Here is a 4,715-nt window from a genome sequence, read left to right as displayed (position 1 = left end):
ATTACTGGACATCTACGTTACTTAAGGAGTAACAGCTTTTGGCATGCCTGACTCATAAAGTCAAGAAGTCTGCACTTGGAGACGTTGCTTAGAATAAACTATGGTCTTCTGTAGCAGTTTCTTCGTTACTGTATGTCTGGTTGTTTACATAGTGCTTTCTATTTAATTAAAGGACTTTTTCAGTATTATACTTTCAAGTCACTGTTGCTGACAATTGAGGAATGGAACTACCATAACATTTTAACTTTAAATGCAGCCCCTATTACTCATCGGGTGTAGCAACACATTTTGGCAAATAAACGCAGGTGTCAATTAGACACCAGGTCTGGTTCCTTTTGACAGTTGGAAGCAATTATTTTTTATTGATGTTTTTTGAGCGTATAAAACCCCTCTATGCCCACTAGGTCACAAGGAAGACCACACTTGAACAATATTTTCTCTTCTTCCTGCACTGTGTTGTTGAGAATGCTTGTTTTCGTTACTTTGCTGTGGTTTATGGTAAATGGACTTGTACTTGTGTAGCGCTTTTCTAGTCTTCCGACCACTCAAAGCATTTTTACAATACATGTCATCATTGACCCATTCACACACATTCATACACTGATAGCAGGGGCTACCATGCAAGGTGCCACCTGCCCATCAGGACTCTAACTGACATTCATACTCAATTACACACCGCATGCACAGTCTCTGCAGGAGCAATTTGGGGTTAAGTGTCTTGCCCAAGGACACATCAACATGGACTAGCGGAGCCGAGGATCGAACTGATCCTCTGAGTGAAGGACGACCCTACTCTACTGCTGAGCCACAGTAGCCACAATATATCTCTTAATATCAGTGGCGGGCCATGCATTTTATACCTGGGCCTTCTGTGCTGTCCTACTTGAGCCATGTCCTAATATGCTCATTATGATGCCACAGCTATGGTTATTTGTTTCTAGGGGTGTAATAATACACGTATTCATATTAAACTGTTCAGTACGAGGCTTAAGAACCAAACAATACGTTTGAATAATACTAGTGCATTTGGAAAATGCAGAAGCTTAAATTGTGGGAAATATAATGTTTTTGGTGGACTGTGCTCACGTAACAGACAACAGGCTTTGTGACCTCTGAACCCAGAACAATAACAAAAAACAGCTGCGGCTGCGGCACCGCACGTGTCTTCAGGGGGGCTACGCTAGCGGGGAAACAACAGCTGAACAGATTCAATTGTCCGAACAATAACCCTGCGCATGACGGGATGCTTCGTAATTAACGGACAATGCATATAGTCCAAATCAATGTAATTAATACAATGACAAGAAAAACTAAACGACACGATAGACAAATGAACATTGTAGAAATGCTACTGCAGATGTAAAGACTCAAAATCAGTTAACTTACCACAGCTGCTTTTCACTTAAAAAGTCCACTCAGGTCTCTCCAAAAGTTTTCAAAAGCACATAGCTTGTGCGTGTCCCGTTGTGTAGCTGCCTTGGTTAGCGTAGCATAGCTCCAAACAGCTCCAAATACCAAGAACTCAGTTGCAAATGAAACGCATTCTTAGCCATAAAATGTGCAACGCTTCTCTGCCGCTGTCAGCTAGAAATACCGTTGTACAAATCCTTTTCCATGCTGGGTCAGGGCTGCTAGCTGTGGGCTTGACCGACCCTTTGATACGATGTACAGCTTTTCTGGAAATGTCCTTGTCCAGAAATCCGTTTAAAAACGCTAAAAATGTCATGTCAATGTCATAACTTCTTACATATGTTTCAACTTGAACTCTTACTAAACACTAAGATCTGTTAGCTAGCATTCTGTTTGACAAAAGTCACGCTGGCCCACCGACCAATCACGGCGCACCTTAATGCTGACGTACTTAGCATGCTACCTCGGTACCGCTGGCACGTCAAAGAATACGCCCAACATGTCAAAATAAAGATCTGGTTGGTTGAAGACAATGACAATCAACAATATCGTCCCCATATACTTTAATCTGCAAGGTCTACCTAGAGTACCTCGGGCCTCTCTCCTTACATAGAGACATAGGGGCTGCCCCCTATTACAGAATAATTTGTATTCTATAATGACATATATGACGGGCTGAGGGCCTCTGCCAGGGCTTGTGTTTACAGCGTTGTTGTTGTGTTGTTGCTGTACTGTTGCTGTGTTTTTTGTCTTTCAGTTTGCCTGGTTGTTAGTTGGTTGGAGCAGGAGGCCATCAAGGAATTGGAGGCAGCTGGCCCCTGTTTCCAGTTTAAAAGACCCGCCCCTTCCTGGGATCTTTGGGTTTTTCTTTTTCCTTGGCAGCACCTGGTGCTATGTTGGACTTTTGATTCTTTGTATACTTAATTTTTCATAACCGCAGTTGACTTGTCAGTATTTTTCTGCCAGTATAATTTGTTAGGATTTACATTTTGTTACATTTACTACATTATTTCAACCATTGTTAAAAAAACACTCACAAATTCTTCCGATATTTGCTATAGTCTGATTTTTGTATCCTTTTTTTAAGACCCACAATTCTATGACTTATTTTAATTACATTCTATACTATGACCTATTTGGGATTTTTGTGACATACTATGCTATGACAGTTTATGACTTTATTATAATACCAGTGCAGTGCCTGTTTGGAACACCTGCTCGTCCGGACTCAAATTACTCTTTTAATGATTTTATATTACACACAATACACTATATTATTATACATGTTATGACATATGTCAGTGCCCAAGGGCCTCTGCCACAGCTTTTGTGTGGTGTGTTGTTGCTGTGTTGTTTTCTTTCAGTGTTACTGGTGGGTTTGAGCTGGAGACCCCGAGGTTTTGGAAGCAGCTGACCACTGTTTTCAATCTATAAGACCCACCTCATCCTTGGTATTTGAGGGATTTATTTCCCCCTGGCAGCACCGCGTGCTGTATTGGACTTTTGATTTGCTCTATACGATTTTCATGCCATTGTCATTTGTTAGAATTGATATTTTGTTACATTTGTTAAAGTCATTCAACCTTTGTTAAATACAACTTATTTTTTAGTTAACCCCTCATGTGAGGTTCTCATAATTGCTGTGGTCTTAAAGCTAGACCATAACACATTCTATGTATTGACTTTGACTATGACTATGACTCATAATACACTGTGACTTTGTATGGCATACTATTCTATTCTCATTTTTTATTGCATGTTATACTAAAGCATTTGATGACCTTAATTTCTATGACATACAATAATAGCACATAATAATGACATTTTAATGAAATGCTTTACTGACTTTTCGACATGCTATATTATGACTTTTTTCGACATGCTATCTATTATGACTTTTTTATGACCTTTTTCGACATACTATACCATGACTTTTTTCAGTATGCTATACTATGACTTTTTTATGACTTTTTTCAATATTCTTTACTATGACTTTTTTCAACATGCTATTATACTATGAGTTTAATTGGCATGCTATACTATGACCTTTTTAGACATAATTAACAATGAATGATACGATTACATTTTTTTACTTTTTCTGACATGCCATACCATGACTTTTTTCAGCACACAATACTAAGACTTTCTTCTACATGCTATACTATGACTTTTTTGACGTTTTTTGACATGCTACACAATTACTTTTTTTGACATACTATACTACGCCTTTTTCTGACGTTTTTCGACATCATATACTATGACATTTTTAGACATACTATAAATAATACAATGTCAATTTTTTACTTTTTCTAACATGCTATACTATGATGTTTTTTTTGTTATTTTGACATGCTATACTAAAACTTTATTTGCATGCTATACTATGGCCTTTTCAGATATACTTAACTATGAATGTTAATGACATACTATAACTTATTGATTTGTTTTCTATATTTTATTCTTAAAATCCAGTTCCCATACCAGGAACCGAACCTGGGCCACCTAGGTGAAAACCAGGAATCCTTACCGCTAGACCATATGGGACATATCTATGAAGTTTTCATGACTTTTTTCAACATACTATATTATGACTTTTTATAACTTTATTTGACATACTATACTATTATTTTTTTCAACATGCTATACTATGATTTTTTTATGACTTTTCAACAAGCTATACGATGACTTTTTTCGAAATGCTATACTATGGTTTTTTATGACTTTTTTCAAGATGCTATACTAAGACTTTTTTCAACATACTATACTATGACCTTTTTCAACATACTATATTAAGACTTTTTATGACTTTTTTCAACATGCTATAATAAGACTTTTTTCAACATGCTTTACTATGATTTGTTCATGACTTTTTTTAACACCCTATACCATGACTTTTTTCAAGATGCTATACTATGACTTTTTTCAACATACTATACTATGACTTTTTTCAACATGCTTTACTATGATTTGTTCATGACTTTTTTCAACACGCTATACTAAGACTTTTTTCACATACTACACTATGACTTTTTTCAACATGCTTTACTATGATTTGTTCATGACCTTTTTCAACATACTATACTATGGCCTTTTTCAACATGCTTTACTAAGACTTTTTATGACTTTTTTCAGCACGCTATACTATGACCTTTTTCAACATGCTTTACTATGATTTGTTCATGATTTTTTTCAACATGCTTTACTATGATTTGTTCATGACTTTTTTCAACACGCTATACTAAGACTTTTTTCACATACTACACTATGACTTTTTTCAACATGCTTTACTATGATTTGTTCATGAC

General features: G+C 36.4%; 1 non-coding gene across 1 annotated transcript; it reads right to left on the bottom strand.

Moving 5' to 3' along the window:
- Nucleotides 1-3,882: 3,882 nt before the first annotated feature.
- On the bottom strand, nt 3,883-3,954 carry trnae-uuc (transfer RNA glutamic acid (anticodon UUC)). Its single transcript has one exon. It is a non-coding gene; the product is annotated as a tRNA-Glu (tRNA).
- Nucleotides 3,955-4,715: the final 761 nt, after the last annotated feature.

The sequence above is a fragment of the Cebidichthys violaceus genome, unplaced genomic scaffold (genome assembly GCF_023349555.1).
Source record: "Cebidichthys violaceus isolate CVI_PGR_0920_01 unplaced genomic scaffold, fCebVio1.0.p SCAF_5, whole genome shotgun sequence".
Classification (NCBI taxonomy): Eukaryota; Metazoa; Chordata; class Actinopteri; order Perciformes; family Stichaeidae; genus Cebidichthys; species Cebidichthys violaceus.
Note: the sequence above shows the minus strand (reverse complement) of the source record. Positions and strands in the feature narration are given on the sequence as shown.